Below are 27,573 nucleotides of genomic sequence, written 5' to 3'. Positions count from 1 at the left end.
ACCCTACTTATTTAACGTGTTTGCAGAATACATCATGCAATATGCCAGGCTGGATGAATCCCAAACTGGAATCAAGATTTCCAGGAGAAATATCAACAATTTCAGATATTCAGAGATACCATTCTAATGGTAGAAAGCAAAGAGGAACTAAAGAGCCTCTTCATGAGGGTGAAAGAGAAGAATGAAAAAGTTGGCTTGAAACATTAAAAAAACTAAGATCATGGCATCCAGTCCCATCACTTCATGGCAAACTGAAGGGAGAAAAGGGAAAGGAGTAACAGATTTTATTTTGCTGGGCTCCAAAATCACTGTAGATGGTGACTGCAGCCATGAAATCAAAAGACTCTTTCTCCTTGGAAGGAAAACTACAACAAACCTAGACACCATATTAAAGAGCAGAGACATCACTTTGCCATCAAAAGTCCATATCGTCAAAGCTATGGTTTTTCCAGTAGCCATGTATAGATGAAAGAGTTGGACCATAAAGAAGTCTGAGCACTGAATAATTGATGATTTCAAATTGCGGTGTTGAAAAAAAGTCTTGAGAGTCCCTTGGACAGCAAAGAGATCAAACTAGTCAATCCTAAAGGAAATCAACCCTAGATATTCTCTGGAAGGACTGATGCCGAAGCTGAAGCTCCAATACTTTGGCCACCTAATGTAAAGAGCTGACTCACTAGAAAAGACCCTGATGCTGGGAAAGACTGAAGGCAAAAGGAAAAGCGGGTGGCAGAGAATGAGATGGTTAGACAGAATCACCAACTTAATGAACATAAATTTGAGGAAACTTCGGAAGACAGTGGAGGACAGAGGAGCCTGGCATGCTGTAGTGCATGGGGTCACAAAGAGTCGGACACAATTTAGCAACTGAACAACAATTAATTTGATAAATATACCATGATTATATAAAACGTTAAAATTAGGTAAATCTGGGTGAAGATTATAAGGGAACTCTCTGTACTATCTCTGAAGCTCTTCTATGAATCTAAAATTACTTAATAGAAAGTTTTTGAAAATAATAGGAAAGTCAAATGAAGGAGTTGATTATGTTCCTGAAAAAATTGCTGAAAAGAAATCCACATCTGCCTATGTTCAGGAAAATTTTTAAAAGATTTAATTAGAGGATTTTAATGATTTATTTGAAAGTAAACTCCTAAAAACATCCAGAGAAAATTAGGCAGTTAGCTCCAAAGATCTAACTAAGTAGCAAAGCATCAAAACACTACAGTTAAACCTTATAGACACTCCAGGAAAGGGATATGAAAACAATTATTGTGGGAAATTTTTATGTACCCATTTTTTAGTCTAAAATATGTTTTTAAAACATAAAGATATTATTTGAATAATATAGTTTTTAAAAGCAACAGATATATAATAAAATATATGTTATATATGTATCTGTTTATATATAGATATCTATATATGCAACACATAATTGTATATATATAAAAACTTAGATTTTCTGAAGAAATACCCCCCAAAAGTCCATGAGATTATTTATAAAATTAGAACATTAATTAAATTACAAAATAAAAGAAACTCATGGTCATAAAAAATCAAGAGGACAATTACAGACTATTAAGAGTAAAAACTGGAGAGTTGTATTTGAATTTACAGACAATTCTCTCAAAAATTCTACCCAAGTTATAGACAGAATTAAATTCATGACCATTAATATTTTTATTTTGGTAGGAATATACTTGAAATAGAATTGAATTTAAGATATCAAATAATTGTAAATATTTTACTCTGAAAATCAGGATAAAAAGAATCTTTTTAAGGCAAAAAAGAATTATAATACTGTAAAATAGCTAAATAAAATCCAAGCATTGTTTCTATGCAGGAAAAAAACACAAAAGTGGTTTTAAATGAAATGTAATAATATAATAAACTACATATTTATCTAATAAACATTAAAATAGAGATTGAGAAAATTAAAAATACATTTCTAAAAGTAAAAACATCTTTTTTCCCAACATTTTTGGGGAGCACACCACTCAGCTTGTGGGATCTCCGTTCCCCACCCAGGGATCAAACCTGGGCCCTAGCAGTAAAAGCACCAAGTCCTAACCCCCGGACCACCAGAGAATTCCCAAAATAAGAACATCTTGATAGAATACTTGGTTTTAGGGGAAAATAGTCTGTTTTTAAATGATTCAACTAAAAATTATGAAAAGATTATCACAGGAAAATTATTTAAAAGGTTATTGCCAGGGCATTCCTGGCAATCCAGTGGTTAGGACTCTGCATGTCCACTGCTGGAGGCCCAGGTTCAATCCATGGTCAAGGAACTGAGATCCTAGAAGCTAAGCAGCCAAAAAAAAATTTTTTAATAGCAACAATAGAATTTTATCTAAAAATTACATGCTGTGCTGTGCTGTACTTAGTTGCTCAGTTCATGTCTGACTCTTTGTGACCACATGGACTGTAGCCCTTCAGGTTCCTCTGTCCATGGGGATTTTCCAGGCAAGAATACTAGAGTGGGTTGCCATGCCCTCCTCCAGGAGATCTTCCCAACCCATGGAGAGAACCCAGGTCTCCTGCATTGCAGGCAGATTCTTTACGATCTGAGCCACCAGGGTTCAGAAATCCATAAAAAAATTATACAGATTTTCAAAAAAAGATCCTTCTTGGGCTACAAAAACTACTCAATTTTTGTATAAGCTAACAAACCCTAAGGTCAAACTAGACATGAAGAGTGCATATGTGTATATGAGTGTGTGTACACACATACAAATCTTCCTTATTAATATATATACTTCAAACTTAATTCATTAGTACAAAAGAATTAGCCACCATGACTAAGTAGGGTTTATCCCAAGAATTCAAGCATAGTATTGGGAAATCTATTAATATAGTTATTTTAAAAATTGGCCTATTAAGAAAAAAAGATAAATCATTTAATCATTCAGATGTTTCAAAGGCACTCAACAGTATTCACTATCCATTTCTTATTTTTTAAAATGTTTTAAAAAAAACCTTACAAAATGAAAAATAAAATAATACTTTTCAACATGATAACTTGGACAGACAATTCAATAATACAAGAAGCAGACAAAAAAAAGAGATGGCTATTGGAAAGGAGTATTCTTAATCATCATTAATAAAGAAAAAAATATCTATTTATTCAGAAAGCCCAGTAAAATGTACTCTATAAATCTTAGGATTAATAAGTACAATAAAATATAATACAATAAAAAACCAGATAAACATGGTTCAGTTGTTTTTCAATCAAAAGTTCAACAATAACATAGCATCAAAATGCACACTATTCCAAAAAACTATTTTGGAAAAACCTGGATTAGACTGTTGAGGTGTCAATGTCAAGAACATTCAATTTTCTTCAGAAATGTAAGACCTATTCATGTAAACAGACTGGACACTGCAAATATTTTTACTCATAACTCTGTCAGTTGGGTTCTTCTCATCCTATTCTAACCACACCATGATAATACACAGCAGACGTACCTTTGGGTGGATCCTGACTAGGGGAGGTACCGCAAGTCCCTGGTTGTGGAAAAGTGTCTGCTCTCTGAGACTTAAACTACACGATTGACTGCCAATACCATTTTTACCAAACTAGAGATCACAGGAACTTACTGGAGGCTGTGCAGGAAAACGTGATATATAGCTTTTCTGAAATATGAGTTTTACTGGTTATTTCAAAGCATCCTTGTTAGTGGGCTATGGAGAGCAGTCTTTAAGAAAATATCATACTAGACCACTCCAATTTTGATAGTAGGGTCTTGAGGAAATGATATGGAGCAGATGGGGGGAGGGCGACGGTGGAGGGGGAGCAAAGAGGAGAATCAAAACTGTTCTAAAATTCACAATGTTCTATAGACTCAGATGAGCCATCAGGAAAACTGCAGGGAGTAGCATGAAATGGCAGTTTGGAACCCATGGGGAAAAGCTCCTCTAAGGAATCCAATTCATGACAGGACCATGAAGCATTCAGGGACACAACTGTCTAATATTCCATCCTGAATGCTTAGCTATATACCTATCCTATCATCATCCTAAAGTTTCAGCAAACACCAGGTACAAGAAATGTTTCAGGCAAGAAATATTGATGGAAACTAAGAAAAGTGTCTTTGCTCCACATACAGGTTAGAAAGGAGTAGAGAGAACCTCTAAGAAAAGGAGAAACTCTTCAGAATAAAGAAGTCAGAATCACTATTTGAATAGAATAACATATGCCTCCAAGAATCATATAATTCTGGAGGTCTTAGACTTCTGTGTGGCCCAAGAAAAGGAACTCAATTTTATAGCAATCTCAATAGACAATGCAACAAAAATTTATAGTTGGATAGCAATGGCACCCCACTCTAGTACTTTTGCCTGGCAAATCCCATGGATGGAGGAGCCTGGTGGGCTGCAGTCCATGGGATCGCTAAGAGTCGGACATGACTGAGCGACTTCACTTTCACTTTTCACTTTCATGCATTGGAGAAGGAAATGGCGACCCACTCCAGTGTTCTTGCCTGGAGAATCCCAGGAACGGGGGAGCCTGGTGGTCGCACAGAGTCGAACACGACTGAAGTGACTTAGCAGCAGCATTATTTATGAAGAATAAAACAACAAATTAAAAATATTGAACTTCCCACATAACTCACATCCAAAGAAGTTCACTTCCCCTACTTTTAAGTTCAGTAGGCATGTCTGTGATATGTTGAAAAGATCAGCACAACAGCATAGAATGACCTGGTGTCCAGAGCAGACTCTGCTTTCAACTTGTCTAAATATCTAATCATATTCTAGAAACCATTTGGCTAGTTTGGTGTGTAGAAAAACATACTAGGCAAATACATTTTAGCAGTGTGTATCTAGCATTACTTAGTGAGCAAAGACGACCCTGGTAAAGGGGCAGACACATACATGCTTCCCTTAAGGAAGCCTCTCTTCCAATGGAGGTGAGTCACAGGATATGAGCAGCCTTCCTCAAATTAGATGAACTCTGCTTGCTCAGGCCACACTCCCTGAGCAACCTTTTGATGTAATGTGACATTATTTTGGTTTTCATAGCAGCTTGTCTACTGCAAAAGAAACTGTTACCTACAGACAATCAGAGTGACAGTTCTCTTATCTGTGTGATTTTTCATGAACAATAATAAATTTTCATCCAGACTTACTTAATAGTCTTCTAAGGATTCACACCGTCTTGGAAAGACTGATCTCCAACCGGTGAAACTACAAAGTTTCTGGGCCTGGAAAACTAAGAGTCACAATGAAATGCATCGAGATTAGACATCTCTTTGTTTTCTTACCCATCAATGACATATCTCGCTGCCATACACAGGCTTTCAACTATTTAAAATAACTCTACTAGCAGGTCTGTGTTTGAAGGGTTCAAAAGGGAAAATGCGACAGGCACATTCATCTCAACTATTCAGCCCTGTTAGTACAGCTCACTAATTCCCTGTTTCAATCAAATTCCATCCATAATATGGAGCAGCAGTTCTCAAAGTGTGGTCACTAGATTTTCAGTACGGCATTACCATGGAAGATGTCAGAAATGAAAAGTCTCAGGCCCCAGCCCAGACCTCCTGATTCCAGAACTCTAGAGAAAGGGCCCAGAAATCTGTGTGGTAGAAAGCCTTCCAGATGATCTGAGCACATGCATGCAAGAGCGTGTGAAGTTGTGATGGCCTTTGAATTTTTTCATTAACTTCACTGATCACAGGTGGCAAGAATACCACTCTCTCTTCTAATATCAGAGTGAATTTGCCCTCCCTGAGGTAGTTTGAAAGTGTAGGGTCATTAATTTAAACTGATTTGTCTCTTAATGTCATTTGTCACCATTAGCAAACCAAGTTGTGTGCCCCAATGGGAGAAAAAAAAATCAATCACAACTGTTTGATTGGAAGCTGAGTAGGCATTCTACTAAACTATAATCTAGACACCCAACTGATCCCCGCAGCCCAACAGCAGATCAAAATCTAGCTAGAAGATGAAAATGAGGAGTTGCTTATTATGAGAGGTGGTGAAGTAGACTGAAAAATCACTGAACAAAAAATATCCAGAGATATTTCTAAGGTATAATATTCATTGTACCTTATCTCTTTCAGCTTCAGCACTTTTATTTATTTACCAAAGCAAGCTGAGCAGTACAAGAATCTGAAAATAACAATTCACTTTAAAAAAGTCAAGCATAGACTCCTGGCTCCTAGATAACTTGTGATTTCTGTCAAATGCACTTATATGAGTGGTTTGGTGCCTTAACTATTATGTGGTTGCTGGTGAATATCAGAGACAGCAGAGAGGAGTGAAGAAAATACTGTGCCGAGAAGTGTAGATCCAGCTTGACTCTCCACACTTGACTAAAACAGTGTGACCAAGAGCAAGCATCAAATCCCATGGGCCTTCCCCACTTCATTCTGACTGACAGAACTCTTTCAGTTGCAAATAAACAGGACTTGACTCACACCCCAGCATGTAGGAAAAAAGTGTGTGTGTGTGTGTGTGCGGGGGAAGAGTGATTTATTGATCATGTATCTGAAAACTCTAGCATGAACAGGATAGACAGGTCCAGGTGCTTAAACAATTCATTAGCATGCAGCTCTTCTTCACTCCTGGATCTGCCTCTTTCAGCTGTGGATCCATTCTCCTGCAGACTGCCCCAGAAGGCTGTCTCTCCACATTCTTCTAATTGCACCAAAGACAGATTACTTTCCCAAGAGTCCCAGGACAAGTTCCAGAGCAGAATCCCATTGGCTTTGACTATATCGTGTAACTGCCTCTTGGTTCAGGGAAAGCTCTTTGACCAAGCTTGGGTCAAACATCCATCCCTGAAGACAGAGATTAGCTCAGTCTCAGCGTATTTGAAATGGACCAGGACTAGTTTCCTGATGCAAGCAAGCACCTAGGGTATGTTATTTAAGAAGGCACTGTCTTCTATCCCCAACCTTATTCATGTGCAGACCGGACTGCACCCCAGGTGCCTCACTTGCTCCACCTTGGTCTCAGTGGTTCTGCTACTGAAAGTTTGGTCAGAAGTGAGGGTGGGGGTTAGGTTCCGCAAAGGAAAATCAGTGTGCCACTATCCAAAGAAAAGGAAGAAATGACGCAGAGACCAAAAGGGAGTAGACGTTTACCATAAGATTATTCACATGAGCAAAGGCAGAGGATTTGGCCTGATCACCAGTAAGGTCTTTCCTTGTTCTAAGATACATAGTTTCATGATCTGTTCTTCATTACCACTATCTAAGTGCAATAAACAACCAAAGTCAAATTTCTCCAAAAAAGAGAAAAGAACAGCCAACTCCTAGAGACGAGTCACTTAGTATCTGGGCTACTTATAAAACACACTATTTCTTCAATCCTTTCTATTCATGTGGAAATTTCAGCAATTTCCTTAACTGGTAGTCTGTAACAGAAATAAAATAGCCCAGTTACTGGATGGTTCAAGGATAATCCTTGGTCCAATGAGGACACAAACACATCTAATCCCAATATACAGCAAAACTGTTTTAAGTAAGTGTTGCAATTAACATGACCATTATATACTACCATGCGTAAAACAGACAGTTGATGGGAACCTGCTGTAAAGCACAGGGAGCTCAGTTCGGTGCTGTGTGATGATCTAGATGGGTGGGATGGGGTGGGGGGTGAGAGGTAGGTCCATGCGGGATGGGATATATGTCTACATATCACTGATTCACTTCACTGTACAGCAGAAAGTAACATAACATTTCAAACAATTAAACTTCAATAAAAAGAAAGAGAAAGGACGGAAGAAAAGAAGAAAGAAAGAACCACAAGAACAGAGACTTTCCAGGGCAAACCAAGACATATGGCATCCTAGTTTAAATACAGATTTACATAACGTGAGAGCACAGAGTTAGAGGCTTTAAATATATAGAGTCTGGAACTCAGTAAAACAGTTTTCATCAAGGTTTTGACCAAGTGGATTATCTACAAATACAGGGGAAAGACTTGATACCAAAAAAAGCAAATGAATGTGAAAGAATAAAAAGAACAGAGTATGTTCAAGAAAATATGAGTAGGTGAGGCTAGCAGCAACTTCAGGGAGAGAGAAAAAGATATGGGCATACAAACAGGTTGGGGTCGGATCAAGGAGAATATTAAATGCTATAAGAATGTTCTGTTTATTCTAAAGGCAGTAAGGAGAAGAAGAGAAGTGACAGTCTAGCACTGTGGTGAGGGATACAATAATCTTAAATTATTCTAAGACAAGTATCAGTTTCACCAGAGAAATAAAATAACATAGTCATGATTACCAAAAGAAACAGTTGCAAACTTACTGCCTTGGCATCCAGTTAGATCCACAAACTTATTTTGAGTGGCCAATGTGATTTTCAAAATTAACCTAAATTTTAATAATTGTAGGCATGACATTCTAATTCATGTCAATGGACATAAATATAAGCAAACTCCAGAACATAGTGAAGGACAGTCTGGCGTGCTGCAGCCCATGAGGTCTCAGAGTCAGACATCACTTAGCAAATGAACAACAACATTCTAGTTCAACCACAGACTCTGCTATTCCTAACTGCCTTACATTGAATACATATATACATCTTAATAGATCTTGAAGGCATTTGTGTTTGAGAGCACCTCAAAATGGGTATTTCCTGTTTCATCCTCAGGTTATTTTAACATTTTTCTAGGGATAACATTTCTTTCCATCTGCCACAGATTTTAAAAATTCACAACATCTTCTTCATGAAAGAGTTTATTAACTCTAAGATATTAGAGTTATTATTAATTCTAAGATAGAAGCCAAGAAATAGGCATTTGTGAAATTGATTTCTACTGATATATTTACTGTGTTCTACCTTCACCAAGTATGATACAAAGGAAATCATTTCAATGGAAGAAAGAACAAAGGGAGCAAGGAATGGGGAAAAAAGTGGGGAGGGAATGCAAAATAAAAGAAAGGATAAAAAACTCTAAAACATAAATTCAGGACCTGGGAAATCTAAATTGGCTAGACTGTTATTTGCCAAGACAGAATCTCCACACATATGGAGCTTGGATAGCCCCAAATACACAATATTTGTATCACAGGATTCCTATAAAACATAAAAATAATGCAAGTATGGATATAAATAAAGAGGGGGGGGGGAACAATTCTGTCTCTCAGATTGAGGAACAGAGTGAAAATAAGTCATTTATCTCAGATTTTCAATCTAGGAAAAATAAAAAGATGTCAAACCCACAGTGCAGTGAATGGATTCAGAGAGTAATTGGTCAAGGAAACAGACATATGTCATCAAAAAGACGCTATGAGCTTGAGAAACACATTTCTGCCCACCAAGATAAATACGAGCACGGCTCCATACACTGCCAGTGTGGACAGCAAGAGTTTCAGGGCACATCCCTGGTGTGCTGAGAGGGCCTCAGAGTTTCCTCAGCAGCGCCTGCATTCCTCTCCTCAGCAGTGGTGGTCCCTGGGGCCTATGCCACACAGGAGTAAGGGCCGATATTTGACTAGACACTCCGAGGCCTCTGGAGCCCAGGCATTCGGGGGTCAGAAAGGGGCAGATCCTCTGGTTCAGGCACGCTCTGATGCTCCAGTTGAAATGGCCATAAAGGAAGCCTTCTTCTGTCCTGAAATAGCTATTGAGTTCTCTGCTTAACATTTATTTTTCTTTCCCCAGCCATCTGACAATTGTTTGGTTTTGGATGCTGGCTGCCTGCCATTTTCCTTGTCAAAGCACTGCTAAGAGAAAGCCCCACACTATAAATCTTCTTGGGTGGGCCCCAGGACTGTTGCCTACACAGGCTGAGACATCTCACAAAAGAAGGCCATTCTTAAGTCCTTTTAGGGCTGTCAATGGATGTGGGGACTGGAAAATAAAAGTGGGGGCAGGTTTAGAAAGGAAACTTACAGCTGGGTCACTGAATGGTAAGGAGCAAAGAAAACTGCAGAAATCCAATCCCTATGCAACTGGATAAAGTTATTTTTCCCAGTGCTTCCCAATAAATCACCAACAGGCCTGATATTAAAATTGAAGCCCCTTGTCTCTAAATTTAATGGAGCAGTATGTTCCAGGATAGGGCATCATTCTGGACCTTGTGGCGGGCCACTCGAAGCTGGGTGACTTTGGCTAAGTTACTGACCTCCCCCTGCCCCCCAGTGTTTCGGTTTCAGGTCTTGAAAACTGGAGTCTTCAGTTATGATTTCCAAGGCTGCTTTTAATCCCAAATTCCAGGACATCTTACTGGGATATACCTGTGCTCCTCATAACTCTTCTCCAGGCCCCACCACACAGATATATACACTTTGATCTGAGTATTTTCAGAGTCCCCTGCTTGATTTTCTGTTGGACTGTGAGTTGCATCAGAGGCATGTGACATTTGCTCAGTGGATCATGGGGAACCATGAACTTTGTACGCTTTTATAGGGAGGTCAACAGGGACCTACTTCCCGAGGATGTGGGCTTCTGTGAGCCTCATCAGTTTATTCTACAGCTGAAGGGCTTGAATTATCTCAAGCCTCTTGCGGGCCAAGTTGTTGCAGAGTTTGCCCAATGGCATTAAGCCCCTCTATGATATTTCTGAGTAGGTAAACTCAGTGCCCTCCCTTATTAAAAAGGTGGGGATGGGCTGTTTGCCCTAAATCCTAAGTGTGCCTTTGCTAGCTTTTATTTCCTTCATCTCTACTTCATTTTCCTTATCCACATACCTCTGAAAATACTAGCAACAGTAGTAGAAGAAAGAAAATAACAATGATACTACTAGTAAGTAACATCTAACTAAGCAGTTAAAATGATAATTCACACCTGTAAAGAGCTGTCTCTATTAAGCACTCAATCAATGTTATCTATTGTAGGTACTGTGTCACAAGCCTGGAGGGGCACCTGTATTCTAAAATGGAACAAATGATAGGTGTTTTAAAAGAGAGAAATGGGCTGCATGATCACAGAAAGTCTGCTAAAAATTTAGAAAAGCTGGTGGGCCTGTGACCTTGAATCACAGGCGTTTATAGGAAAATGTGAATTACTTCTGTCAAAAAGGTGACAAAGGGCACCAACCAGATCACAGAAAGAGTCAAGTTTGCAGATAGATTAAGTGAGCCAGAAAAGGAGGACCAAGACAAGCCAAGAGATTTAGAAAGAAAAAAACTAGGGTCGTGTCCTAGATTCCATCAGAGAGTTAAAAAACAAAATCCAGACAGGTCAAGATGATAGCAGTTTTCTTGGCGGAGACTCAGAAACTAAGTGTGACTATCAGCAGGGCTGTTCCATACAGATGTGTAGGTTGAGCACTGTACAACTCAATAGGCATCACTAACTGTTCACAGAGTAGTCACCGTGGATTTATGTGTTTATTTATAATGCCAATTTCCAAGTAGATGGCAGTAAAGTGTCACAAAGAAAGGGCAACTTTTCCTTTCTCCCATCCATTCAAGATGTATATGCTTGGTGGCAACCTTTGGCATTAGGTAATAGATGAAGATTTCTATTCTCAGTCACAGCACCCTTGCCTCAGTCAATGGCCAACAGTTATAGAAATAAATATCCAACCTCACAAAAAAGAGGAGTAATGCAAATTATAATAATGAGGACATGTAATTTCCATTTATCAACTGACAAAGATGTAAATGACTTTTAATATCTTAATGCTGGTGAGAGTATTAGAACACAGGAACTCTCATAACATGCAGCAGGAATATAAATTAGAATAACCTTTTTGTAAGGCACTTGAGCAATGTATATTATAATCAGAAAAGTGCATGCCATTTGACCTATAATTCTGATTTGAGGATTAGCAAGAAATACTTGCACTGGTATACTTACATACAAATACATAAAATATATATAAGAATGTTCACAATAACATTATTTTAATAGTTAAATAAAAAAAGAAACAAAAGAAACTCACACAAAGCTCATTTACCAAAAACTTGTTGAATCAATTCTGGTATATCCATACCATAGAACACAGACCATAGCAGAACACAGAGGAGGAGGTTACTCTGAAAACATGCTGAAATGAAAGAAATACTAAGTGTTTAAAACATTGCAAAGAAGTGTGTATGATTTGGTCATCTTAAAGGAGAAAGAGATGAGTGGAGGAAATGAGAGAAAGAAGGTAGAAAGGTTGGGAGGGAAGGAGAAAGTAAATGAGGATCAGTTTAGTTCACACACTCAGTTGTATCCAACTCTTTGCGACCCCATGGACCGCAACACACCAGGCTTCCCTGTCCATCATCAACTCCCAGAGCTTACTCAAACTCATGTCCATTGAGTCGGTGATGCCATCCAACCACCTCAACCTCTGTTGTCCCCTTCTCCTCCCACCTTCAATCTTTCCCAGCATCAGGGTCTTTTCCAATGAGTCAGTTGTTCGCATTCAGGTGGCCAAAGTATAGGAGTTTCAGCTTCAGCATCAGTCCCTCCAATAAATATTCAAGACTGATTTCCTTTAGGATGGAGTGGTTGGATCTCCTTGCAGTCCAAGGGACTCTCAAGACTCTTCTCCAACACCACAGTTCAAAAGCATCAATTCTCTGGTGCTCAGCTTTCTTTATAGTCCAACTCTCACATCCATACATGATTAGTGGAAAAACCATAGCCTTGACTAGATGGACCTTTGTTGGCAAAGTAATGTCTCTGCCTTTTAATATGGTGTCTATGTTGGTCATACAGGGTTTCAATGTACAGTGAAACTTCTGAAAGGAAACATAATGCACTGTTATGAGTGGATATCCCTGAGGAATGGGAGGATAGGGGGCTCTTCTTTTCTGTGCCTTCTATTTTCTCATTCCTTCCTCTGCGACATGAATGTGGTGATTCTCCTAGCGTGTGTGAACTTGCTGTTTCCTTTGCAAGAAAGCTCTCCCACCCAACTTGTTTGCACAGTTCCTGTTTTACATCACTCAGGCCCCTGCCCAAATGTCATTTGTCTTAGAAGACTGCTCTGAGCCCCCTGAATAATGCCTTTCATCAGCCTCTCTCTTTCCATCCTGCCTCATTTTTCTTTACAGCATTTATCAATGCCCAAGAGTACATATAATAACATGCATTTATGTTTGCTTATTGATTCTCTTTCCCATTGAAAGTTCTGTGAGGGCAGGGGCTTGGCTGTGTAACCCACATTTTTCTAGGGCACCACTGCTTCTAAATTACTTTAAGCTATTAAGTGTGACATAATGTCGGTGTCACTAGGGTTAGCCAAAGCCTAGGTGCCAACCAAGAATGCACAGCCCAAGGGGTGGGCAATCAAAAATACACAGATGAAAAAATTAGATAGCACCTGATTTCTGTGAAGATGAAGAGCCCCTCCCCAGGCTACCACAAGCCCAGCTATAACCTAGCACCATCATCAACCTAGCCTTTGCTATTCATTCAGAATGAAGCACAGGAATGAGTTTTAATTCTGAAGCTAACATAGTGAATATGAGAAATAAGTTTTCAAGGTATTCAAGACATGTAGATAAGCTAAAAATACATCCTATCCTAAACATTTTCTGTGCTGTTCTTTGTGTTTAGTCTCTCAGTTGTATCTGACTCTTTGCAACCCCATGGACTGTAGCCCACCAGGCTCCTCTGTCCATGGGGATTCTCCAGGCAAGAAAACTGGAGAGATTTGCCATGCCCTCCTCCAGGGGATCTTCCCAACCAGGGATTGAACCCAGGTCTCTCGCACTGCAGATAGATTCTTTACTGTCTGAGCCACCAGGGAAACCCAAGAATACTGGAGTCGGTAGCCTATCCCTTCTCCAGGGGAAATTTTCAACCCAGGAATTGAACCAGGGTCTTCTGCATTGCAGGTGGATTCTTTACCAGCTGAGCTACCAGGGAAGCCCAAACACTGCCTAACCCAGTGCATAAGCAGAATGCAAGAATCTAGTGAGTGCACTTACCTGCACCCAGGAGAAGAGTACCCAAGCTTGAGCCCCCTCAGCCTAGTACCCAGAGAATTTTTATTTCTCTGAGAAAACACCAACTAGAAGATAAGACTCCTGCCACTGGAACACTGGGTTGGCCCAGAGAGGGCCTTTCATGCTGGGGCCAATACAAGAACAGAGAGTTGGGATTTCTTTGAGCTTAGGGAAGAGTATAGACAACCTTCTGTGGTGCTAGGCAGAATCATCCTGGAGCCATAGTTAAAAGGAAAAAAAAAAAAAGTAATAATGAGCCCATATTTATTTAAAATTTTTACTTTCTTCACTGTGGATATATTACAGTGATTTTTATTTTGAAAAGTAACACATTTGAATATTATTTATCTTGATTACTGAGTTTGTGGGCATTCTCTTAAATTCTGTACCCTAGGCAAGAACCGTGCTCACCCCACATTAGTCTTTCTCTGCTTTTTGGCTCTTTTTTTGCCATTGAATGTTTGTTCAGTAACTTTTCTATCTACATAAACAGAATGAGATGTGAGACTTGCTTTCATTGTACCAGGTAGTACTGTTGTGGGGGAGTAGCTAAGCCTGTGCACTGCAAATTTATCTAGTCTTATCTACTCTCTCTCATCAGAAGAACCATGAAATTGTACATGACCAAACTATCTTAAGTCAGTTCTCAAAAGCCTACCTACCATGCAGCCAGCAGACAGTAAGTTTGCATCAAGAGTACAAACACATTTGCCCTAAAGTGAATGAAACAATCTTCAGACTAACTCACTCATTTGCATGGACTACTACAAATGCTCTGAGACAAGACCTAGCAATTTTGAGTGGTAATTCTGTAATGTTTTTTTTAAAGTGAATCCCCCATTTATAAACCTCAGGCCCCTCAAAGCTTGGATCCATCCCCAAGCCATCCCCAAGACTTAACTATTTTTAAGCAACCAACAGATGAGCAGTCAGGTTTATAAACATAATAGTCTGCAGAGATTATTTACTTTACAAGATGATACAAAATGTATTCTTCAGCCATATAGTTCCTATTAGTGCACTTAAACCTTGATTTAACTTACATACATTGATTCTGTCCCAATTTATCAATACCATTTATTATATAATAAGGCACACTTAGGAGTCTATGCTTAATTGATACAGAAATAACTGGTTGAATACTATAAATTTCTATTAATTTAAAGGTTTATGTGGGGAAAAAATTAAGTTGTCTAGTTTGAAACTTTTTTTATTTGTTGCTGAATTTTTAAAGTCACGGCTGGCTAAACTGGTTATGTGAAATAATCTAGCTTAAGGATAAATCATCCAAGAGTGTAAAATTCGAACTGTGATGCCTACACAGACTACAGTAGTCAACACAATCAAGCAACAGACATTTATGAAGTGCCTACTATGTGCAAGCATCCTACTAGGCTCAGGCAATTTGACAGTATTTAAAAATCACAGCGAGGTCCTACTTGCCACTCTTGACATGTTGTACATTATATAAGCTACTTCTTCCTTGATAAAATGAAAATGGTAATACTGGTCCCAATAACTTGCCATTTCAAACCAATGATCCAGACTGAGTCATAGTTTCTATTTTTCTCCGTTTTCCCTGTCCCACCTTCCGTGTACTCTCCTCTGTACTCTGTGCTCCAGGGCTCTGCACCCTGGTGCTTTTCTTTTGCCAGCTGCCTTCCAGTTGTTTTAGGCCAACAGAAGGCAATGATGAAAAACTGGAGAACCAGAGGAGAGAGGCTAGGGGTTTTCTTCCCTGCTCTTCCTGCTTCTGAGCTATTCTCTACCAGCAGTGTCACTTATGGTGACTCTTCCCAGGTAGAAGGTCAGGACTCTGGGTGTTACAGGGAGTTGGTAATCCTCTCCACCATTTGCATTCCACCTCAGGCATTAGGGATAAAAACTCTGGCTTCCAGCCGCTACTTTCTGGATGTCTCCATGTCCATTATTCAGTGTGCCCTCCAGGTGCTTCTCTTACCTCTGTAGGTAGTCTCCCCTTTCAAGCTTCCTTGTTGAAACCATCTGAGGGAATTGTGTTTCCTGCTGGGACCCTGACTGACATCATATAAGATAAATTGCTTTTAAAAAAGTTAAAGGGGATGGTTAACATAAATAACACCATCATAAGTTAAGCATACAGAGAAAGTACTAAGCAAAGTACCCACTGATACTCCTCAGAGTAGTTTGTGAACCCTTCCACTACTCGTTCCATTTCAAAGTGACCTTCCGCATTGGGGGCCTCTCCTTACTTCCAATTGTGCTTTCACTATGATTCTAATTTTTAACATTTACTGTGGGATGAAATCTGGCCATGCTAAACCTATACTTACTCTTTAATATACTCTTTCAAAAACGGGGGAATAAAGTTATTTTAGGAAGTTTAACACATGTTAAACTAATAAATGTCTATCAATTTGAATGCTATTTATGTCACATTTAACTGATATATTAAACACTTTAAAATCTCTGATCATATGTGGGAGGAAAACTATTTACAAATTATGAAATTGACCCTTTAGGAAAAAACTAAGTATCCTTAAAAATGTTTTCCTTTTCTGATATTCTTGATCTTGTAATAGTAAATGACCCCACAAGAGCAAAAACCACAAACAAGAAACCCTTTCTTTAAAGAACTGACTGTGAATTCTTAAAAAAAAGATAATAGTTTTCAATCGCATACTTAACTGTGAATCAGAATTTATTACTTGATAAGCTTGTCATTCTTTGGAATATTAACATTTTTCTATTTTAATGAAGACTAAAGCATTGCCACAAATTTGCCTTTAAGAACTTGCGGAGTTTTTCCTTGTTTATGATTATGGGCCATAATTCTATTTGTGTATTATAGTTATATATAAGTAGTCCTGTTTGTTGGAGAAGGCAATGGCACCCCACTGCAGTACTCTTGCCTGGAAAATCCCATGGATGGAGGAGCTTGGTAGGCTGCAGTCCATGGGGTCACTAAGAGTCGGACACGACTGAGCAACTTCACTTTCACTTTTCTCTTTCACGCACTGGAGAAGGAAATGGCAACCCACTCCAGTATTCTTGCCTGGAGAATCCCAGGGACGACGGAGCCTGGTGGGCTGCCGTCTATGGGGTTGCACAGAGTCGGACACGATTGAAGCGACTTAGCATAGCATAGCATGGCATAGTCCTGTTTGTGTATTACCTTTATATTTTACATATTATGTAAATGAAATTATGTACTTACACACAGGAAAATCTTCATTTCCCAACTGTCTGGCTAGCGGCTCCAGACAATCACGATGTCCACTGAGGGGTGAGCAGGTGTCATGTGAGGTGGTTTCCACACTGCTCCACGCAAGCTGGCACACAACAGTGCCGGTTATTGTTTCCTGTCGGCAAAATTCATTCATTCACTGGACCAGAGGCAAATTTACCTGGAGGTCAATTAAGTTAAGTTTCAGGACATCTCCTACACTCAAACCTGAGAGTATCAAGAGTCGCTAGGACTTACGGAATATTCTAGGTAGCAGGGGAAGCCAGGCTCTAAGAGGAAGCATTTCTATGAAGTCATTTCTGGTCAATTGTTTAAAAGGTCATTACAAGTAAAGAGTCTGACTCTCTGAGACACCAATAATTTGTTGTGATTTCTTCTCTCAGTTTAAATAAATATTCATTTTCTTATCTACTTTTAACTGGAATTTTATATTACTTTTCTTAAAGAGACTCTACCAAATCATATAAGCTTCAGATCAGGAATTACCCAGATCACACTTTCCAAATATAATCTGGTCCAGAAATTTGGGTCTTAAAAATTACTTATATGAACAGAAAGTTTTGTTGCCAAGGAGCAATGACTTTAAAACTGTATCAGCATCCAACAAAGAAAACTCACTGGACAGCAAAAGAAACATGACTCAGAAGCCTTCAGCTTTTTGTTGGTACTAAGAGGAACATCAGTGAAAGCCACTGGGTGGTTTGAGGATCTGACTGGAAGAAGTAGAGGGCACCTTAGTGGCCACCAAGAGAAAATGAGACATTTTATTGTTAAATATAAATCCCTTTTGTGTTGCAAAACCAGTTTAAAGGAAGATAACACCTCTACCTCTTGTGGGCAACGTGACTATGCTTTGAACAGCTTAAGCTTTGTCATGCTAGTTCCTGAAAATATCCAATATTTCTAAGAAATATACATCTTTATTTACAATTCACTTTTTCATTACACTCAGATCATGATACTGCTGATAGTCAACAGCATTTTACAACTTATTTCACAAGTGAATCACAGAAAAGGAAAAATAACATGATGTTCTTGAAGCCCTAACAGATACACTGAAAAGTTTAACTCATTTTCCTCCTTTGCTTCATTATTCCCAACACACATTAAAGGCAACCATTTGTTTTTGAAAATACTGTAAACCTGTCAAAACTTTCAGTTAGTCATTTATCGTGTGTGTGTATCCGACAATACTGATTTCTTTGTGTTACTTTATCCTTAGCTTAAAAAAAAATAATTGTGATGAAAATGATTTTATTTCCAGATAAATATACAACCATATGCATAAAACATCAAAAATAATGAACATATGTGTTTAAATTAGAATGAGATGTTGGGGTGGGGGGAGCCCATGAAAATACATACACTAGCAGCCATTGTAAGGTCTATCTCATTATGTTTGCCAAACTTTGAAGTCTGGGCGAGCTTCCCAATTCTGTGCCCGCTGGAAATCCTGCAAGTAGCTGATTTGTGAGACAATGCCAAGCCATCCAAAAATGGAAGGAGGAGATTAGGTTCAGTGTAAACCTATAACCAGTGTAAACCACAAATACTGTGATCCTATCAACATGATCTAGCTGCAGTCCCTTTGTTTGTATGTCTAGCATATGATTAATACTGTATTTCAAATCTGAAAGAGGAGCGAGATAACATTAACACATACATAAAGAAGCGATTACAAAGAGGGGTAGGAAACACAAGATTTGTTAATTAATCATTTAGACAAACAACACATTGTCTCCTTACATTGGAACTAGTTTTCCCATTCAGATGTATATTTTCAAACAAGTATCTGTTGGTAGAGAGGGATATACACAGAAGATCCAGAAGGTATCTTCTCTGATGATTTTCAAGACATGGCTCCTTTCTTAATGTAGAAGAATGATGAGGAAGAGACTGTTTTTAACTACATTGTAATTGGAAGGAATATAAATTAAAGCATAGTCCTTTACTTTTTACAAAGAGAATGCAAGTTGAAAAACTGTAGAAATATATGTGTCTGTGTTTTATTTCTAGCTTACTGATCAGCAGTGGGCTATTGCCATGTGGGCTATCAGCACTTTTCTGTCTCGTATTTTTCACTAACAATGATTAAAATCTAGTGTTCTAGTATTCTATTGCAGCACTGTCAGTTCAGTTCAGCCGCTCAGTCGTGTCCGACTTTTTGCGACCACATGAATCACAGCATGCCAGGCCTCCCTGTCCATCACCAACTCCCGGAGTTCACTCAGACTCACGTCCATCGAGTCAGTGATGCCATCCAGCCATCTCATCCTCTGTCATCCCCTTCTCCTCCTGCCCGCAATCCCTCCCAGCACCAGAGTCTTTTCCAATGAGTCAACTCTTCGCATGAGGTGGCCAAAGTACTGGAGTTTCAGCTTTAGCATCATTCCTTCCAAAGAAATCCCAGGGCTGATCTCCTTCAGAATGGACTGGTTGGATCTCCTTACAGTCCAAGGGAATCTCAAGAGTCTTCTCCAACACCACAGTTCAAAAGCATCAATTCTGCAGCACTCAGCTTTCTTCACTTCACTCAGCTTTGTCCAACTCTCACATACATACATGACCACAGGAAAAATCATAGCCTTGACTAGACGGACCTTTGTTGGCAAAGTAATGTCTCTGCTTTTCAATATGCTATCTAGGTTGGTCATAACTTTTCTTCCAAGGAGTAAGCGTCTTTTAACATCATGGCTGCAGTCACCATCTGCAGTGATTTTGGAGCCCCCCAAAATAAAGTCTTACACTGTTTCCACTGTTTCCCCATCTATTTGCCATGAAGTGATGGGACCAGAAGCCATGATCTTCGTCTTCTGAATGTTGAGCTTTAAGCCAACTTTTTTACTCTCCACTTTCATCAAGAGGATTTTTAGTTCCTCTTCACTTTCTGCCATAAGGGTGCTGTCATCTGCATATCTGAGATTATTGATATTTCTCCTGGCAATCTTGATTCCAGCTTGTGCTTCTTCCAGCCCAGCCTTTCTCATGATGTACTCTGCATAGAAGTTAAATAAGTAGGGTGACAATATACAGCTATGACATACTCCTTTTCCTATTTGGAACCAGTCTGTTGTTCCATGTCCAGTTCTAACTGTTGCTTCCTGACCTGCATACAGGTTTTCAAGAAGCAGGTCAAGTGGTTTGGTATTCCCATCTCTTTCAGAATTTTCTACAGTTTATTGTGATCCACACAGTCAAAGGCTTTGGCATAGTCAATAAAGCAGATGTTTTTCTGGAACTCTCTTGCTTTTTCAATGTTCCAGCGGATGTTGGCAATTTAATCTCTGGTTCCTCTGCCTTTGTTTGAATATCTGGAAGTTCACAGTTCACATATTGCTGAAGCCTGGCTTGGAGAATTTTGAGCATTACTTTACTAGCGTGTGAGATGAGTGCAATTGTGCGGTAGTTTGAGCATTCTTTGGCATTGCCTTTCTTTGGGATTGGAATGAAAACTGACCTTTTTGAGTCCTGTGGCCACTGCTGAGTTTTCCAAATTTGCTGGCATATTGAGTGCAGCACTTTCACAGTATCATCTTTCAGGATTTGGAATAGCTCAACTGGAATTCCATCACCTCCACTAGCTTTGTTTGTAGTGATGCTTTCTAAGGCCCACTGGACTTCACATTCCAGGATGTCTGGCTCTAGGTGAGTGATCACATCATCGTGATTATCTTGTAACTCATGCCAAACTTGGTGACATAGATCAACACTCATTTTATTACGCTTATGGGTTCTGTGTGTCAGGAACTGGGAAGGGCACAGCAGAATGGTTTTTCTCCCAGGGCCTGATCTGGCAAGACTCAAGTGGCTCCAGGTAACTGCAACAGCTGGGGCTGGAATCCTACGGAAGCTTCTTCACTTACAGGTCTGGTGCCTGAAATGGCGGGATACGGATAGGACTGTCAACTGGGGTGCCTACAGGTAGCCGGTCTGTAAGGTTTGGGTTTCTTCACAGCATGGAAGCATCAGGGTAGCTGCTGTTTACCTGATGGTTCAGGACCCCATAGGACTTCCCTTGTGGCTCAGACGGTAAAGCAACTAACTGCCTACAATGCAGGAGACCTGGGTTCAATCCCTGGGTTGGGAAGATCCCCTGGAGAAGGAAATGGCAACTCACTCCAGTGCTCTTGCCTGGAGAATCCCATGGATGGAGGAGCCTAGTGGGCTACAGTTCATGGGGTTGCAAAGAGTCAGACATGACTGAGCGACTTCACTTTCACTTTATCACCATATCTTCTCCTCTGACCCTCCTGCCTCCCTCTTTCATTTATAAATACCCTTATGATAACATTGGGCCCATATGGATAATCCAAATAGTCTCCCAGCTCAAGACTCGTAATCACATGCCAAGTCCTTTTTGCCATATAAGGTAACATATTCAGAAGTTCTGGGGATTATGATCCAGATATGGGTGCTGAGGGGAGGGGGGTGGATTCTGCCTACTACAAAGACTATTATACACATATAGCATAAGTACACACATCATCAATATTCTCCAGTGAACCAGCCACTGTTATTCTATCATCCCCTCACATGAATGTGTTTACCAATTATCAGGCCATTAATTATAATATCTCCTCTCTTACATCCACATTCTAATAGCTCATCAAGCTCATTAAAGCCTTGCATTCCGTGTCCAGGAGGCTGCAGGCAAACTCGCCCAGCTCCACCCTTTCAGCACCACAACAGGGAACAGTGCATTGTGCTGAGCAGAGCAGGATTCTCACCGCCCCTCCCTCTCAGTTCCCTTGACAGACTAGCACACCTGTGGGCCCTGTCAACTAAAAAAGACGCACAATGTGAGAGTTATGAATTAAGTTTTATTTGGGGCAAAATGAGGACTGCAGCCCAGGAGACAGCACCTCAGAAAGCTCTGAGAGACTGCTCTAAAGAGACAGCAGGGGAAGGTCAATATAGAAGATTTTGGTTAAGGGGGAGTTCAGTGCAGTCAAGTGCTTACTTTATAAAAGGTTTTCTGCTTGTCATGAGGAGTTGATGTCACCATGAAGGGATTTAGGGATTTTCTAGATAAGAAGAGATGCAAGGATTGGGACCATGAAATCCATTCTTAACTACCTAAAAACCTGTTTCACCAGTTTCCCTGGAGCACAGAATGCCTCAGGTCAGATCAGTCACTCAGTCGTGTCCGACTTTTTGCGACCCCATGAATCGCAGCATGCCAGGCCTCCCTGTCCATCACCAGTTCCTGGAGTTCACTCAGACTCACGTCCATGGAATCAGTGATGCCATCCAGCCATCTCATCCTCTGTCATCCCCTTCTCCTCCTGCCCGCAATCCCTCCCAGCATCAGAGTCTTTTCCAATGAGTCGACTCTTCACATGAGGTAGCCAAAGTACTGGAGTTTCAGCTTCAGCATCATTCCTTCCAAAGAAATCCCAGGGCTGATCTCCTTCAGAATGGACTGGTTGGGTCTCCTTGCAGTCCAAGGGAATCTCAAGAGTCTTCTCCAACACCACAGTTCAAAAGCATCAATTCTTCGGTGCTTAGCCTTCCTCACAGTCCAACTCTCACATCCATACATGACCACAGGAAAAACCATAGCCTTGACTAGACGAACTTTGTTGGCAAAGTAATGTCTCTGCTTTTGAATATGCTATCTAGGTTGGTCATAACTTTCCTTCCAAGTAAGTGTCTTTTAATTTCATGACTGCAGTCACCATCTGTAGTGATTTTGGAGCCCAGAAAAATAAAGTCTGACACTGTTTCCACCATTTCCCCATCTATTTCCCATTAAGTGATGGGACCAGATGCCATGATCTTCGTTTTCTGAATGTTGAGCTTTAAGCCAACTTCTTCACTCTCCACTTTCACTTTCATCAAGAGGCTTTTGAGTTCCTCTTCACTTTCTGCCATAAGGGTGGTGTTACCTGCATATCTGAGGTTATTGATATTTCTCCGGGCAATCTTGATTCCAGCTTGTGTTTCTTCCAGTCCAGCGTTTCTCATGATGTACTCTGCATAGAAGTTAAATAAACAGGCTGACAATATACAGCTTTGATGAACTCCTTTTCCTATTTGGAACCAGTCTGTTGTTCCATGTCCAGTTCTAACTATTGCTTCCTGACCTGCATACAAATTTCTCAAGAGGCAGATCAGGTGGTCTGGTATTCCCATCTCTTTCAGAATTTTCTACAGTTTATTGTGATCCACACAGTCAAAGGCTTTGGCATAGTCAATAAAGCAGAAATAGATGCTTTTCTGGAACTCTCTTGCTTTTTCCATGATCCAGTGGACGTTGGCAATTTCATCTCTGGTTCCTCTGCCTTTTCTAAAACCAGCTCCAACATGTGGAAGTTCACGGTTCACATATTGCTGAAGCCTGGCTTGGAGAATTTTGAGCATTACTTTACTAGCATGTGAGATGAGTGCAATTGTGCGGTAGTTTGAGCGTTCTTTGGCATTGCCTTTCTTTGGGATTGGAATGAAAACTGACCTTTTCCAGTCCTGTGGCCACTGCTGAGTTTTCCAAATTTGCTGGCATATTGAGTGCAGCACTTTCACAGCATCATCTTTCAGGATTTGGAATAGCTCAACTGGAATCCATCACCTCCACTAGCTTTGTTCGTAGTGATGCTTCCTAAGGCCCACTTGACTTCACATTCCAGGATGTCTGGCTCTAGGTCAGTGATCACACCATCGTGAATATCTGGGTCGTGAAGATCTTTTTTGTATAGTTCTTGTGTGTGTTCTTGCCATCTCTTCTTAATATCTTCTGCTTCTATTAGGTCCATACCATTTCTGTCCTTTATCGAGCCCATCTTTGCATGAAATGTTCCTTTGGTATGTCTGATTTTCTTGAAGAGATCCCTAGTCTTTCCCATTCTGTTGTTTTCCTCTATTTCTTTGCATTATTCACTGAAGAAGGCTTTCTTATCTCACTCCACCCTGAACGCCCTCAAGGGATGTTAAAGGGCAGCAGCAGCAGCAGCACAGGGTTAACCTCAGTAGAGGCACTTGGCAAATGCCCTAGTTGTTGCTATACAGTTGCTGGCAAATGCTCTCAGCAAGGGCCAATTTTCAGTTGATAGGCAAGTGCCATGGAGAAGGTGATGGCACCCCCCTCCAGTACTCTTGCCTGGAAAATCCCATGGATGGAGGAGCCTGGTCGGCTGTAGTCCATGGGGTCATGAAGAGTCGGAGACAACTGAGCGACTTCACTTTCACTTTTCACTTTCATGCATTGGAGAAGGAAATGGCAACCCCCTCCAGTGTTCTCACCTGGAGAATCCCAGGGACAGGGGAGCCTGGTGGGCTGCCGCCTATGGGGTCGCACAGAGTCAGACACGACTGAAGCAGCAACAGGCCAGTGCCAGTTTGTAGTTGACAGCCCAAACAAACTTACCAGCTCATGGCATTCAACCCAGATTTGCAAAGGCGCCTTCTTACCTCCTATAGGGTACAACAGGTCTGATTTAGCCCAAGAGCCAGTAAGGAAAGTCGAGGTATCGAGGGGGTGTCCTGTCACAACAGGACAGGCAAGTCTGTGCCCTCCTCCACACTCACTACCATCTCTTGTCAGATATTTTCACCCCCAAGTCCCAGCTCCAGTAAGGATAGAAACATGGCGAGAAGTCATAGGGTTGAATTGGCAAGTCCCAATTTCATGCCCATGTTCTCATTTGTTCAAGCTTAGCATTTAACTGCAGGCCATGACTGGAATTTATTAACTTGCTAAAACTGATGCTCTGAGGTCTTCAGCCATTGTATGGTGGCTGTTTGCTTAATTATCCATATCTAAAGAGTGACTTTGGCTGATTTGTGATTCTTTCAGCTTTGTAGCCTGTGCAGCCCTCTGTTCAACGACAGCACAGGTCATTGAGTACCCACTGAGAAGTGTCCTCCAGAAAAACCTGAAGGACTCACCAGCATGAGCCTGGGACACCCTACATTCAAAGAATGTGTGGCTGCTGGTCCGAAACCAAGAATCCACTCTGGGAGGGCAGTGAGGGGCTCTGAAACACCGGCAAATGCCAGGGAGAAGCTGGGTAATTTTATTCCAATTATACTCTTAGTGTCATGATGTCACAGCATAAATTTGTACTTTTGCATGCAGCTCATGCTGGTGTGATGACAGCTCTTAAAATATTGAGTGATTGTGGGCCCGTCAGCATAAAATTATTCTAACATGGTGCCTTTATTAGTGCTTCAATAAATGCCATTCTTCTTGTGTTCTGAGGTGGCATTTGCAAATGAGCTAATTTCTCTGCAGTAAAATAATTGTGTTGCATTTATTTTGCGGGGGAAAAAACAGTGCTATTACATAAAGGGGGCTCTTTTTCCATCAAAACCACATACGCTGTAGTTAGTCAAGTTTAAAAAAGAATGCATTAACTAAATGACTAGGTAATTATTTAAATGAACTTGCTGCTTTGAAAAAAAAGCTGTAGATGGGATAAACACCTTAAAAATCCCTTGTTATTTCAAAAAGATGTGGCAAGGCAGTCAGAGGAGTATCCATGCTCCAAGGCAGGGGAAGAAGGTGTTTACTGATCAGTGACATGCATTTTAGGTCTCTTGACCTCATGCCACACTGGCTTCATTCTCCAGAAATAATGGCATGGAGCGAGGAGAGGAGAACAGGTATTATTTGAATCTTACCCTATGTGTTTGGCCGTCTGCATCCTCTGGCCTGGAACCCTAGACTCCTATGGTCTCACCAGTGCAAGGTCTCACTAGATGCTCCTTTTCGCATCACTGATGGATGCTGCTCACCCATGAGAAGCAAGCAGTGAGCTCCACGCTCAGGAAGGTCTCCTGCAAATCATGCATCAACCCCCTTCCTTTAATTTAGGAGACGGCTTCAGAATTAAAAATTAATTAACCACCTGCCCCAAGTTTTTGTGAACCACAATAAGATAAACTGATGCTACTTTCCTTCCAACTAGCAAAAAATACTTAAAAGGGAGGGAAGGAAAGAAAGGTGAGAGAGCCATGAGGGGAATGATTAACAGCAGGAACAAGAGAGAGAAAGAGTAAGAAAGGAAAGGAAAGGAAATAAGAGGGAAATAAAGACAGAAAAATAATCCCAAGAATATTTCCTCAGAGAAGTGATGAGAAATAGGAAGTTGTATTCTGAGATGAAAGTTAAGCAAATTCCATTGTAAGGATAAACTATGAATTTATTCAGGCTATTACTTCCTAAATGAAGTAATGAAGTTTCTCACTCTCACACTGCTGTGAAGATCTTGGAAGATCTTTAATCCCCTAGACTTTGTGCCTTTTTTGGCAGAGTCTGTGAGCTAAACAAAACTAAAAGGGTGTTCAGTTTTAAGAAGAATTTAATTTGTATATAAAGAAAACCAATAAATCACAAAAGTTTTAAAATAAGAACTAATACTGGAGATCTGCCATGTAACCACGTACCAGGTTAAGTGCCTTGCACTTATTCGTTTATTCACCACAACCGCTTTAGTTAAGTTCCCAATAGCTCTGCTGTGATTTCTAGAGCTCTCACGACCATCTTCCTTACAACCTGAATTTGGGACCAGTTAGGAAGTCAGATTCAGACCAAACTGGCAGCTTTTCAAGCAGATTGAAGACCACAGCTCACATGTGAGCTTGCAGCATGTTTCCTAATGCTTCACCCAAAGTCACACCTGGCCACCAGCAGGAAAACCTATATGTATAAAACATATAGGTTATATATAAATACATAGTTTACAATAGTATGTGTTCTATGTACACTTATTTAATAGGCACAATCTTAGGAGATACATATGATTATCAGCCCCATGTTACAGACGAGAAAACTGAGGTGATTTATCTAAGGTCGCACAGCTGCACAGAGAGCAGGGCTCTGAAATCAGGCAGTCCGGCTTCAGAATTTGTGTTCTTCGAGGCTATGTTATAGCATACTATAAACTATATACAAAATGCTGTCTTCTGTTGCCTTTCTCACAAAGATTCCATCCTTTTTTTAGTTTTAATACTGTATCAGTGGTATCTGTCTTAAAATCATCTTAAATACCATTTCCCTTAGGGGCAGAGACAGTTTCTCTACTTTTCTCTGTGTAAAGCCAAATGAAACAACTTGTGCAGTTAATCACCTACTAAATTCCTAATAATAACAATGACATAATATATGACCCAAATCTAATGACATCAAAAGAAACCAACCCTGAAAACATCTCTTCCCTCTGAAGTTCTCTTGAATGTGACTGCTGCATCTACAATTTTTTTTTTTTTAACAAGATGTTTACACTGGGTTTGTACAAAATATTTGAAAATCCACTTGGATCAATTACCCCAAAAGCTAGTAAATAACTTCCATGGTTCTTTGAAAAAAATCAGAGCCAGTAGCCAATCTTTACTATTCTGAAAAGCAAAGTAACATGTGATGCTGAACTGGCACGTGGGGCCTCTAAAGTTATAATAGAGATGTTTCCAATCTTGCTATTCACATTCCGTCATAGGCAAACGGCTTAAAAACAGGCAAGGGAGCATTCAGGCTTCTTGCACACACAGGTGAGTCAAG

Source organism: Bos indicus x Bos taurus, chromosome 8, assembly GCF_003369695.1.
Source record: "Bos indicus x Bos taurus breed Angus x Brahman F1 hybrid chromosome 8, Bos_hybrid_MaternalHap_v2.0, whole genome shotgun sequence".
Classification (NCBI taxonomy): Eukaryota; Metazoa; Chordata; class Mammalia; order Artiodactyla; family Bovidae; genus Bos; species Bos indicus x Bos taurus.
The sequence above is the reverse complement of the archived record's forward strand: the minus strand, read 5'-3'. Positions refer to the sequence as shown.